The 14,434-nt window shown below is 40.2% G+C and overlaps 1 protein-coding gene across 10 annotated transcripts in view; it reads right to left on the bottom strand.

The window, feature by feature from the left end:
• RASGRP3 (RAS guanyl releasing protein 3) overlaps positions 1 to 14,434 on the bottom strand; it is a 61,359-nt gene that overhangs the window by 35,281 nt on the left and 11,644 nt on the right. For 2 of the 10 annotated variants that reach the window (XM_064414827.1, XM_064414830.1), the window contains exon 1: positions 10,058 to 10,280. The exons of 4 other annotated variants lie outside the window; for them this stretch is intronic. The gene's annotated coding sequence lies outside the window, so the exon portion shown is untranslated. Of the gene's footprint in view, positions 1 to 1,765; positions 1,864 to 1,988; positions 2,149 to 10,057; positions 10,281 to 14,434 lie in introns of those variants that run through there. 4 more of the 10 variants (XM_064414823.1, XM_064414824.1, XM_064414826.1 and 1 more) reach the window with 4 other exon arrangements.

The raw sequence follows: 14,434 nt of genomic DNA, 5'->3' as shown, positions 1-14,434 counted from the left end.
CACTTGATTAAGGCTTGAGCTGCTTAGATACCATTTTGTTTATCATTCTTCCTGAAACATAACCAAGGGGGTTTCAGAGACAACATAACACCTCTATCACCACCACCCCCCGGTTTTCTCATTATAATTCACCTAAAATAATAGACAGCTCAATAACTGGATTTGTAAAAACAACAAAGGTTACATTTCCAATTGCAATACTAGCATTTTATCGAATTGGTTATCTACCATACTTTAGGTTTGTCCCATCCACTTCTATATTTGTTTCCTGTATTTACTTTGTTGGTATTTGCCTCTGTAATTTAACTCCAGCTAATAAATTGCAGGAAAATCTCAGCAGACATCCTTGGTTTTTTCCATATACTATGCTGATGACATCTTCCACTTTCCATGGGTCAAGGTTGCCCAGAATGCATCAGGTTAAAAGGGAGAGCTAAGGAAGACTTTAGTTTGTTTTCAAAAGAAGGAAAACTCCCAGCCATATTTCTCAGTAGATTTGTCATGATTTTGCTATTCCCAGTAAAGTCAAATGATCAACATTAGACATTTGATTAACACTGTGACACCAGGGGTGCAGGTGTTCTGAGAATCTTTGTGCTTCAGACACATCAGAGATCTCCAGCACCGAGGGAGAGGACAGCAACAGCAGTAAGAGTTTCACACACTCTAACTCAATCTTTTTTCAGAAGCCAAGCAGGACACCATCAATACCTCCTACAAGTTATGCTACTGCCTGTAAGCCTTCTGAGAAACTCTTGGCAAGAGTAAGTCTGCTTTGTTAGTCTAGTCAAGTCAGGGTTAAAATACATCAGCATATATTCACAATTCAATACACTGTTACATGCCTGTAATAAGGCTGGTCCAGCCCAAGTAAAAACCAATAATTTCAGTTATTTTTAAAAAAATCCAGGGAAGTAATCAACCCTTCAGTTCTGAAAGACAAATCCCCAGAATATTTATTACCATATATCTGTTACAAAATATTTTAATATTTTATTATTGTTTACCTTAACCAGCTATGTTCTCTTCAAGACAAGCTAGAAAAATCACATTTATTAATTAGATTACTAAGAAATCCTAGGCCCTATCTGCCTAGACCTTCTCGTATGTTCAGCTTGAAAATCTACCACAACACTTGTTATGTCTTATTTTTAACTTGGCCAAAATTTTTCAGTAGTAGCATAGTCCCTGGGCAGTGACCTCTTTCAAGCTATGAAATATTCCAAGAGTTAGGACAGTTTTAGAAATCAGCACTGCTTTTAGTTTCACACAACTTTTCAATCAATTCTAAGGCAAAGAAGAGTCATAAGAGCATGTAACTCGTATTAGAATTCAGTAAGTTATCAAGGTATCAAGTTCTTGTCTAATAAACCCATAGCTCCTAAATAATTTTTTCCCTTAGAAAAAGCTTTTTTCATTCCATATCATCCTGTAATTTCCAGTTGTTTCCCTCTGTGGACTAATTACTCATGGAACTTTCTGGGCCCCACGCTGGGGGACAGCCACACTGCAAACATCGGTGCCACCCTTTGTAATGATGCCACAGGAATTACAGACACATATGGAGCTTCTCAAGCCCACCAAACTCTACAGGCTTCTGCTGGTCACCCAAACAGTAGAGATTATAGCTGTGTCCCAAAAAGTAAAATTTTAAAACACTTCCCCTCTTGCACTGACCATGTCTGCAGCTATGCATCAAGGTAAAACAAAATCATTATCTGCAGTCACAGATACCACTAGGCAGAATTCACCACCTCCTGCTTACCTGCTATCATTTTCAGCAATGATGATCACATTTGTTTTCTCACTCTTTCTGGTTCCTGGCCTTTCCCAAACTGAAGAGCTGCAGCTACTGTACATCTACTAAAAGCAAGGATATCACCTTGTGAAAAGGGGAGGCTAAGTGCATGTTCCATTTTTTCTTCTTCAGTCCTGTTAACCCCTATATTCCCTCACATCTCTCCTATGAATTCACAATCTATACATACCCTAGTGTGAGGAGTGGGCTCCCTGTGTAGTGAGAGCAGTTTTGCTGCTGACCTTTCCTCCTGTGACTGCAATCAAAACCTAGATTGGCTTCAGAAATGTCTCGACCACATATTTACAGCCTGGGAAGTACTTATCAGCGCCGTAAATTGAGGGCAGCAACTGGTAAAACAATAAAGGCAGGAAGAGGCTTTCAGAGACTTAAGTAATGGGAAACTGGATGTCTGAGATGGAGCAAGACAGAGTTAAAAGGACAGGGGACAGGACAGAGCTTTGGCTGCTTTCACTCATTTGGCTGTTACTGTGCATTTGTAATCGGATAATCCTTTGTTTTCCCTTTGATGAGCATAGAAAATGGTTCACATGTAGCTGCTATTTCCCCACAGACCTGTTAATAGATCCCACACGAGGAGTGTGGCTGGGCCAGTTGCTAATGGCCAGCAACCCTTCCCGGTCCCTGGCGGCAGCTGCCATCCATGGGGAGCCCTTGCTCTTTAGGGAGAGAATGCAAATGGCACGCTAGGAAGGGGTGACAGACACGCATGGCACAGACAGACAGACCTGCTGTGTGACCCTTGGAGCCCATGCAAATTGCAGCCTCCTGCACGCTCACACAAAGCAGGGCGCCTGGCTCGGGTGGTTTTGCAGCTGCAGAAGTCACCAGTGGCTCACAGGCAAGCAGGCCTGCAGGGAGCTGGTAGAGTGAAAACACAGCCCGAGGTCAGGAGAGAGACAGTATCTTTCTTTTTGGAATTCTGTCAGCAGATGCTGGGCATCAAAATACATAAGCAGTTTCTCACCTCTGGTTATTATTTTTGAGTTTCCCTTGGGAAGATGGGTGAAACAATGGCAGCTTCAGATTTCTTAGTGATGAAAAGAGATTTTAAACACAGACATACAGTGCTTCTTGGGCCACTTCAGAGTTTTTTTAAATACTAAGCCTCCAAGAGAGAGGAGCAGCAAAGAGGTTATTAGCTGGTTTCAGTGCATCTGACTAGATTTTGTACTCTTTTTTTCAGAGGTAACAAAGCAACCATCAGTGAGCTGAGTAAACTTTGCTTCCTCACAAAGCAGTCTGCTAAGAAACATGCACTGGTTAGTACAAACGTGAAGAAGCAGCAAACCTCTAAAGCTGTTTGTGATACAAGAAGTCTACAGAGTACAGGATATGAGAACAGTGTCCCCACAGTACAGGATATGAGAACAGTGTCACCTATATTCCTCTATCCAAGCTCTTGGACCAGAGTGAGTTTTATTAATAACCACATACCTTCCTAACAATAAGACAGCTTGCAGCCAACAAGTTAAATGCCTTCTTTAAAAAGCGAGTAATGTGCTGTATATAAAAATATACAGAACAGCAAGATAACTTGAAAAAGGGGAAGGAGCAGTGTAAAAACAAAATCTCATAAAAAAAGAGGAAAAGCGTCTCACAGTTCCTGCTTTAATAAGTAATACTTCAAACAAGCAACTTTGATATTTATTTTGCCAATATTATTTTGGCAGTTATATATTTATTGCATGAAAAAATATCTAACACAGGATTGAAGCTACAAAAATATCCCACTTCCACAGACACAGAACACACTACTACCACAGGACTCCAGAAAAACAAACCTTATCAACACCCTTTGGTTAAGTCTGCAAAGTTCATGTCTTAAGATAAGATGCAACACTGTAATTCTTTAGAGCTCATGGATGCTATGGATTCACCATTATTTGAAAAGCAGCAAGAGCAGTTGCTGTAGCTGTAACAGCTGAGAATCACATACTGCACCCAGTACACTTTTGGTGTGGTAGATAAAACCCTGCCAGTTAATTGGTGGTATAACAACTTTGCAGTGGCCAGTTCAGACCATCCCAAGCAACTTGAAAGACTCTTATTGAATTAATCCAAACGTGTTTGTTTTGAATTCATAGAGGACACCCATAACTCTTTACTCCTTAGCATATAATAATCAAATTTAAAGAACCTTATCAGGATTTCCTTACAGATATGCTAAACTCCAGTAATTAAAAAAACCCATATATATATATATCCTGCAGCTATGTAGTAAAGGTAATATCAAATGAAAAATGTGGTCAAGTAAAGGGAAGAAATTAAAGGGTGAAAGATCTTGATTTAAAAGCTGATTTAGAGGCTTAGAGACTTGTTTTTCTTCCCTCAGTGTTTACCATTGAAAGACTGGCTGCCGTCCTTTTCAAGCTTACTTACAGGAGCAAACTATATTTCTATAAGCACTGGTAAACCAGGTAACCATGCTCAAGTCAAATTTTACACCAATTTCTAATTCAATATCATTAAATCAGTTCAAGTATTCAAAAAGGAGATGGTTTTGAAACACAGACAAGAGGCAAACTTAAGATACATTAATCTGAAAACCACATCTCTTATTTTAGTTCTGCAACATGAGCTGAGAACTAGATGCAAAAGAAGGATTAAGAGCCCAAATCCTGGTTCCCATTTACTTCTACAGCCTGATGCCAGGGGTATGTTGCTCAGCCTGGTCTCCCACTTCTCACCTCCTCACCCCAAAGGCGACTGTCTAGAGCTTGTAAGCTCTTTCTGCACTCTTGATACCAAAGTCTGAGTCAGTAACATCAAGAAGCTCCCTCCTTAGGCCACTCCTAAATCCTTTTGGGATCTGTACACATGAAAGTCCCCTGCCTTGTCTGTGTTAAGCATCCTTTAGTCACACCTAACATGTCAATCCCACACTACATAGGTGCAGTCACGATGCCCAAATTCTTTTTCCAAGAGCTCTGAACACTCCTTAAAGCTATGAGAGGTACAGGACCAACTCTTCCAGCTAATGGAAGGATTGCAGACCTCACACTATCTTGGCTGAGACTAGAGAGGAGATTTATCATCCTCAGAACCTCAGTTTAATTCCATATGACTTGAAATAATGAAGTCTCTTTAGTCTGCAGGGAGCAAGCAAGCAAGAGCATGACTTGTAATCTAAGGGGATGAGCATTCACTCAAGAGGAGGGGAAAAAGGTGAATTCTAGTTCCTGCCCCAATTCCCACTTAAGATAAAAATATACAGACAGTCAGTCAGTAGGGCAGGGCCTGGAAACCAAGAGTTTTAGGAAGGGTGGCAGCTGTTCCAGGAAGTATGTGTTCATGAATTCAGCAAAGTAGAACATGAGTAAGCAAGCTAAAGCAGGCAAGACATCTTTAGCAGAGGAGATTGTTAGTCTTTTAAGGAAGCTATTTCATGAACAGTGTGATAAGGCTGGAATGTCATGGCTATTCTGATTTGGAGGACAAAAATCACTATATATATATATATATATATATATATATATATATATACAGATAATGAGCTGACTCAAGCCTTAATTCAGCAAATTCTTTCTGATGTAGTTTTCTCCACTGGTAATCAAGTATGAATTTGCATAAGCTGGGCTTTTTTTACTTCCCACTAGCAACACCAGAATTTTCCAAACACCAGAAATTTCCCAACAAGCTCTGGGCTCAAACAATGCATTGCTGTGAAACAACCAATTTACCAATGTGTGCCACACAAACCAGCACCAGGATTATGGACTGGGTGGACCAAAGTGAATTATGGGTTATGAATAGAAGCCTTTCTGTAATAATGCTACTTCAGATCAGGGAAATTCAATTTGTTGAGAGCAGAGTTTAAGCTGGAGAAATGTTCATCTTTCTAAAGAACATGAACAAGAACACAGCATTACGACAAAGAAGATATGAACCTTTGGTCATGTGTCAAAGGCAGCCTTATCAACATGTTTAGCAAGCATGCAAATACCACCCATACAAGCCCTATTCAGTTTATTTGACCATATAATGTATGACTTACTTAAATTCCAGTCTCTAAGACTAATTTCCATGTTGAAAATCTTCAACCTGTTTCAGGCATGGGGAGTAAAATATACTTCAGAAATAATGGAGAGTCCTTGTTCATCTCAAAGATATTGCACTCCAGACCCCCTTGCACAAGCCCATCACTGCTCTGAGTGGGACAGGTTTCCACAGAAGGGGTTGAAAAGAGAGGCAGTTTTAGCAGGAGTGGAAGGGGTTGTAAATGGAAATATACTGATATATATAACATGTAATATCAATATGTGTATATCAGCTACTGTATATTAAGCTTGGTATGACTTTTGTGGTAGTCCAAAGTAAACATACTCCTGGGTCATTAACATTAAACTTATGTTAATTTAAGATTATACAGTTATTTTCTCTTTGCAGGAACTAAATATACGAGGTCTCTGAACAAGAATAGCTCAGGTGTCACTAATTTTGCACATATTATTATGCCTGGCAGGTTCTGAAGATGCTGAAGCCCACTCCCCTTGCCTGAGAAACTCCACATCATTAGTAAGGAGCATATGCATAAATCACAGGTGGGAGAGTACTCTGTAGAGAGAGTCAAACCATTTCACTTATTTGAATGTGGTCAAGGGGAGCAGTTATTCAGAGAAGTGAGACAGCAGATGGCCACCAAAACAACCAGAGCAGTTCTCAGGGGTAATTGTATTTTCTGCTGAGCTGTAAACATCAGCCTTGTGGGTATTTCCACACACCTACACGTTGATCCACACACTTAGAGGTTAGCTGAGCTTTCTGATGGGATCTCTCATGAATTCAGCTCAGCAAATACCTATGTATTTGCAGGATTAGTCTTTGTAGCTGAGCTGGACTCACCAAATCTGTTTTGTTGATGTTGCTAGTGCTTGTAGCTGTTAATCTTTTACATCCATTACAAGAGAAAAGCTCCCCCCTGTCACAAAACCTCTATTCTGGTGGTTAGGTGGTTTTTAGATATGTTATACCAATAAGAAAACCTATTAATGAAAAAGTACTACTTCACTGGCTATTCACATTGAATAGAAAAACACAGAGAAAAGCAAAGAAGAGCAAAACCAGAAGACCTGAGAAATTGTTTCAGGCTTTTGATTCTAACTCTAAACCTTGCTATTTCTGACTTGTAAGAAAGGGCCAACTTGAAAACAAATTTATCAAATTCAGCAGCAAAAAGTGAATATGCCATAAATATGTTAAAAGGAAACACTCAGTGCAAGTTGTTTAGAGTACCTGTACAAATGTATTGTAGCTAGGCCTGGGTGGCTTAGGAAGAAAAGAAAACGACACAAGTGCCCTTACAGTATTTTTAAAAGTAGTTTCCTCTCTTTATTCAAGAATATCCTGGGAGTGGCTCCCTGGTACAATGGCGTTTTCAACTAGAGAGAGGGGCTAGCACAACTGCAGCTGCTCCTCAGTGCATGTTTTGATATGGAGCAAAAATATACCCACAAGAGAACTGCCAGGCTTCCCTGATCATTTCCTCAGAGTAAAGGGAAAAGATTTAACAGGAATCTTATGATGCTGTCAATGATCAGGGTCTGCAGTGAGCTTCTGCACAGGGACAGCAATGTCCTCACTGTTACCCAATGTCCCATACAACAGAATAAAAAACAATTCAGGAGGAACTTTCAGTTACATATTGGGCTTTCTAGAGGCCCATCAAGGGGAAATGCAAGGGCAGAGCCCTTCCAAACAAAGAATGCTGAGATTTAATTAATGTGCTTCATGCCTATGCAGACCTGCCTTGACTTACATTAACTTAATGAGGGTGTATATTCAAGAAGCTGAGCATTGTTTTTTATGAGATCAGGATTTTATAAAATAGTCTAAAAAGGTAGTGGTACAGAGGCTGTGTTTTCTGCTCAAGTGCAAAATCAGTGTGTGCCCCAGTGGTGCTCCATGTCTAATGTTGCAGTGACAGATATTGCAGTTAGAATTCACGAGAAAAGCCAAAAAGTGAGGAGAGCCTGAAGACTGCACTTATTTCTCAAAGTACACTGGCTGTGTTTAACAGTAAATATTCTTGACAAAATGAGTTAGTGATAAGGATTGAAACAGTTACACTCTTGAGAATCTTGCGATGGTGATCAAGTTTTCTTCATTTTGTGGACAGAGAATTGAAAAGTCTCATCATGAGCCCTGAATTTAATTCAGAATCAGATACAGTAATGACAGCTGGAAGCTGTAAATAAAGCAGGGTTTTTTTGTCTTAAACTTTGCAGATCCAAGTGATGAGTTATTCTCCTTGATTGCAAGTTACCTTTATAACCAACAGTAAAGAGGCACAAAACTGAGCTCTCCCACCACATTTCTTTGCGACAATTTGCTACCACTATAACAAGATGTGTTAAGACATTACCTGAAGACAAGTTCAGTAGTGCAGTTATCCAGTGTTTACTTTGTAATCATCATTTTGTCTCTTTTAAATTACACCCAATTCCCAGCTGTGCAGGAGAATTAATCAGCTGCACAAGAGGTGTGTATAGGTGGCTCACAGTCCAGCAGGTGCAGAGCCATGTGGCTTTACATCAACCTCCTGCACCAACACTGGCACTGTGCTTGTGGAGAAGCAGGGAGGAAGAAGTTACAGCAGGTATGGACTGAGCTCATATCTGTTTTCTGGTGGATTTGGGGTTTAACTTTTGTTTACAACAAGTCCTGGCGAGTTTGCTTATCACAGAGCACTCATTACAAATACAAAATACAGTGTCTGCAAACAAGGACACCACGGCATAATCTTACTCAAAATCAGAATTCCTACAGTTCTGAAGAAAAATAAACTTATTCTGCGATCAGTAATGAAAAGTGACAGGAAACAAGTTATTCTCCCTGCCCCACATGGAATGAGGATGGGGACAGGCTGGAGGGGCCCCATTGCAGCCAAGGTGCCCAGGGCGCCATGGGCTCCTGAGACAACACTGGGTACCCCAGGAGCTGTAGGCCTGCTCCATTAGTGGTGTTCCACAGCATCCCCATGGGATGCTGCAGTGTGCTGAGAGTGCTTCAGTTCTTGGTTCAAAGGCAGTCTACCCTTGGAGACACAGGCAGGAAGCCACACAGACTTCTGGTTTTGTGAACAATTGAAACCGATTGACATTTTCCCATAAAATTTCCAATTAACTGTCAAAATCATAAACTATGGTTTAAAAGAAAAGTCCTCAAAAATTAATGTTTCATTTTCTTATGAAAGAAATATTTCAAAAGCTTATTCTTCCAATGTTTAAAGGAGAGACTGCATGCAACCTGTCAGTTTTTACTCTTAGACCTTCCCCAACAGGACCCCACTGCTCTGTCTGCCCCTCTTTAACCTTCCCCAGAGCACCTTAGTCATATCACATATCCATCACTCATTCACCTGTTCCTGTTCCTCCTAAGTCTTCCTCCAAAGAAACCTGATTCATCTCTATGTAAATAATTAATCAAAACTTCCTTTTTATGTATCCTACACTCTGGTTTTGAAAGAAAACTTCAGACCGTAAGAGTCAAAAATTATCAGACAGGGACATCAATCATTCATGAAGCAAAACCACAAAACATGCAAGTATCCAAAAAGAAATTGAACTAAGAACTTAGAAATTTAGGAGACTCCCTCCCTGTTTTTTACATTTTTTCAATCTTCACAATCTAATTATGCATTATTATTCAGAATGGCTCAATAATATCTTAATCAGTACATCTTCAGTCTTCCTGCATTTCTCTACTTGTACCTTTTCCATTAAAAAAAAAACCAAACCCTCTCTCATTGACCCTCAGAAAGTAACCAGTCACAAGCAATTTTGCTCAGATTGATCATACTGTTTTGAGGGAGCACCTCTATCAATTCCTTACACTAGTACTTTTAAGGCAAACACTGAAATTTCTCTATACTCGAGTTGCATCACCACCTATTGACTAGCTCTACAGAGAAAGGAAAATACATAATGTGCAAAAGTCATCATAAACAGCCTCCTCCCTCCATCATCTGAGTAAATAAGCACCATAGTCCCTTCCTGGCTAACACGAGGGTAAAACACTTTACCTGCCTTGTTCCTGCGAGACCAAAAACAATGCTGTTGATCACAGGTCAGAAAAATGCAGGCAATCTGAGCATGAATGACTGCTTATCAGTCAAGTTTCAGAAATATGCTTCACTCTTTCAAGCATTTTTATGAAAGGTCTAGGATGAAAATGGGACAACGACAAAGCAGTGACAGTTTAGGAGAAAAAAAATCAAAAACAGAGAAAATCACTTACTGTACTTGGTTCTGCAGAGGTATTCAACACAAACATCACCCTTCCTTGTCCAGCTGCCAAGTGCTAAAGCATGAAATGAGCAGCTGTTTCCTTCAAGCTGGGGCTGTGTGTCTTAACCAGTCACATGCCCCTCCTGATAAATCTCACTGCCGTGCCAGGAGGTTAGAATCTGAAGATCATTATTCCCCCTATTAGAAAATCCTTTTCATAATAGCAGCCTTTGCTAAAGCATTTGACTGGAACGCGGCACTATGTGCTCCATAACTTCTGGTTTTTTGTTGGTAGGTTTTTTTTTTAATGACTAACACCAAACTGTAGATAAGCCTTAATCGACAGTAGGGGCAGCACAAGTGGAAAGTTAAACACATCCCCGCTGATGGCTTCAGGGTTTTTTCTGACTTCAGATTTTGCTGTGTTTTAGTACAGGATTTTAAACAGCAACAGTAAAATTTAAAACTGTTGTGTTCTTAATGTCTTTAACACCAGGCCACTCCAGTGATCATGCAAATTATATGAACAATCCCCACTTTTTTGGGGATTAGGTGTTCTTAAGGATAATATTACGATCTTTTATGTTTGGACAGTAGAGTGATGAATATTAATACTAGAGATAATTTTAATTTTGGCATCTGACGTTTTTACATCACGGATTATTTGGCTGTATTTTGCCAGACATTGTATAGTCAGACTGAGACAGACCCTTTGAGGTGAGGACTATCAGTGTAAACAGAGAGACCAAAAAAAAAGCATCCTTATGCCCATGTTCCCAGATGTAGGACAAATGAAGGAGAAATGCTGAAAGGAAGAACAAGAAAGGAACAGGTTTTGCTGGAATTTTCCAGGGTGATATGTAGTCACACATTACTGAAATTCACCTGAGACTTTACACTTAACTCCCTTTAGCTTGGTCACACATTTAAAGATATTTAGGTATTTAAAGAAAAAAAGGCGTATAGTCAATGGTATTTCAAGGGTGAGGTGCAAAAGATCATTTTCTGAATTTCTGAATTTCTCCTCCCACATATAGGATACACTGTGCTGAAACCCTGGCAGTACTGCAAAATGGCGAGATTGGAAGTACATCACTACAGGACAGGGTAATGGTATTTGGATGTTTGGTAAGCAATCCAGATCCTGCAAGACAGCACGGTCTCATTGGATTACAAAGGGCATTGTAGGGTATTTTTCTGAAATGCAAACTGCACCAATAGATAGCGCTGCAATCAAGATTTGGGCAAATTAAAGGAATTTCTCAGAGCCAGGTGCCTGTTTTTAAAATGGTTAAAATAGAATAGCATATCTAACTGGCACACCTATCAGAGTCCAATGAAAGCCAGCAAATCCCTGAAGATGAAGTCTGCAGTGACAAAGGGTAACTCGGGTCGCTTCCTTCGACCTTACCCAGCTCTTCATATTATATAAACCAGCACATGGTTACAAAACCATGCAGCCACCAGTGCTGCCAGCATAGCCTGGAGCAGGGAAGGAGCCCTTGTGCTAATTACCCATGCCTGCCCTTGTGAGCTTCTCCTGTTTCCTGGGACTCTGGAGAAACAAATTTCCAGAGAACAAACTCCTGCCTTGAAGGAGCTCTGGCAACCGGGCCAGGATTGGGTGTATCCAGCTTGTCCCAGCCTGGGGGCGAAGGAGCTGTGGGATTGGGGTTCCTCCTCCAAGAGCCTGAGCTTTGTATGAGACCTGGCCTCCTCTTGGCCCGAGGAAGGTCAGAGCAGAGGGAGGAGGAAGGCCTGGGAAACAGGGAATGTTTGCTGCAGGTGTGTCCTGGTGTGCAGTCAGGCTGGCAGCACCTCAGCCAGCTGCTCCAAGAGACTGTCGCAGGGCATGGGGCTCTGTGACCCAGCACAGCTGCTGAGGAGGCTTTAAAAAGGGAGGCTGTAAAAACCAAGAATTCAAAAATGAAAAATAAACCCACGAGGAATGAGATAATTTAAATTTAGGCCACGGAGGAATGGTAATTTCCAAGGGGGACCGAGAGCTGCCCTGGCAAAACTGAGTTGGAAGTTCCAGCAGGCCCTGGCCATGGATCACAGAACTGGGTGCGAGCACCTGGCCTCGCTCAGACAAAGGAGAAGGCACTCACTGTGCTTTAAGGCACAGCCCATTGACCAAATGAGTTATCCTTGACAAATGCCATTTCATTTCCCCTAAAATGCACTGAGATCAAGGGCAAGAGAACTTCACATGCAACTTTAAAATTAAATTAAATACTAAATTTCTTTACAACTTTGAGAAAAATTACTCCTTGTTGATGCTGAAGAAAACATGACTGAAATGTGTTCCAAAATAATCTATTTGTCCACAAATACAATTTTTATTACTTTGTCCATTTCTCTGATTATGCAATATCAACTGCACTCTTTTCCATTTATCAGCACCCATTCATATAATTGATTAAATACAGGTAGTGCCTGGGCCATTTGAAATAGCACAGAGTACAATGTCATCACTCTGCACTGAATAGCTGTCTCTATTTCGTAGCCATGCTCCACATAGGAACATAATTTGATGATAATGACTGAATGGCAATATTCTACAAACAACTTGGGATACACTCCCTAAAAAGAAAAGTAGCCTTTGTACTTTCTGAAATGAGTAGCCAAATAAATTGACTTTTATGGATCTGTAAATACTTCCATAAACTGCAGTTTATGTGGGAAAAAGTTTATCTATCCTCATGCTAGACAGACAGCTTCAAGTCATTGTGAAACAGAACAGAGAAATAATTTGGGTGTAATTCCTGAAAATCAAGGTCTTTAAATTTTTGTGGAGGTTTTCTTTTTTTTTTTTTTTTTTTTCTATTCTTTCCTGTTTGTTAAAAGAAATACTGACATACAAAAGAAGATCAGGTAGTTAATGCAGCTACAAAAAAATTGTGTTCTTCCATCTATCAGATAGCATCTTAAATATGAAAAAGCTTTGCTGTGTGGAATACAACAGTATTCTGCCTTCTCTTTCTGCTGAGAAAACAAATGAAGACTGGATTGAAAAGGGTGCATTTCTTTCTCCATGGACATTCATTTGTGAGCAGGACACGATGATCCTTGTGGGTTCCTTACAACTCCAAAGATTCTATGATTAATGCCTCAAATAAAAACTGACAGATTTCTCAGCCATGCTGAAATGAGACATGAGAAGTACTGAAAAGAAACAACAAAAAAATAAGCACAGTTAGCACTGAATTGTGATAGGAATGTGTAAGGTAAAATTTTTAATGTCACATAGTATAGATAGCTTTTAGAATAGCCTCAAGGAACTAAAGAATGGAACAGCTGTCCATTTTGGTTTGGGTTGAGATCAGGAAGATTTCTGCTTTTACTGATGCTGGATAAATAGATCCAGAGCCTCTCCTTATGGTAGGAGAGGGTTTATTTAATGGGTTTTTTTTAACTGCTGTTTCTCTCTTTCTATATTCTATTCTCCATATGGCAGTTATGGACCTCTGTTTTGTGGGTTGCCTAAAAATGTCTCTTTTCTGTTAACATGTTCTTCTGGAATGTATGGAACAGGTGCAAGACTCTCAGTGGACATAAATGTCAGGTTATACTAACTGCAAGTCTGTGTTACTACATTTGTTTACTAAATGGCTGCACTGTATTTGGCCTTTTAGGACACACAGAACTCAAACGTAACAGACAAACTGCCTGCTTTGCTGCTCTGCCTCACTGTCCAGACATTACATAGCCTTCACTATCAGCTGAAGTGAATGGAAGCAGACCATGGAAGCCTTCACCAGACACGATGCTTTATAAATACCTAAGTCTGACTAAAGGGGCTGCTATAAATAGTGCAACAGCTCTTGCACACAGCTTCCAGCTGAAGGACATATGAGGGGCATATCAGATAGGAAATTTTGCTGAAAATACTGCATATAAGGCTCTCAACCTTACCTTACATTAAATCAGTGTTAAACATTTATGGGCAATATTACATCCCTAGCCATCTAAGTCAGTTCCAGGCTCTTCAATGTAATGCTCTAGGGGGCACAGGAGTACTGCAAATGCCCACTGCACTCCCCTTTCGTGCCCAAGGGTGCACCCAGTAGTCACATTACCTCTAAGAGACTAAGAGTTGAGAGGATCAGTTATTAAATTAGGGCATCCCTGGATATAACTCTTGAAATCAATGCTTCCTTTATATCATCAATTAAATGTCATAAGGTGAGCCTAGAGCAATGCTTAGAGGCAAGGCTGCTGCTTGCTTTTCATTGGAAAACAGTGCCCATCAATGATTTAAGTATATGAGAAGATAATAATTTAAATGGAAGTTTGATATGTTGTGTACCCATCTGAAATGTAGAGTTTGTGAATTAAGCTAAAATAACCAATTCAACCCAGTTATAAGCCTCTGACAAAGGTT

The sequence above is a fragment of the Passer domesticus genome, chromosome 3, assembly GCF_036417665.1.
Source record: "Passer domesticus isolate bPasDom1 chromosome 3, bPasDom1.hap1, whole genome shotgun sequence".
NCBI lineage: Eukaryota > Metazoa > Chordata > Aves > Passeriformes > Passeridae > Passer > Passer domesticus.
The sequence above is the reverse complement of the archived record's forward strand: the minus strand, read 5'-3'. Positions and strand labels throughout refer to the sequence as shown.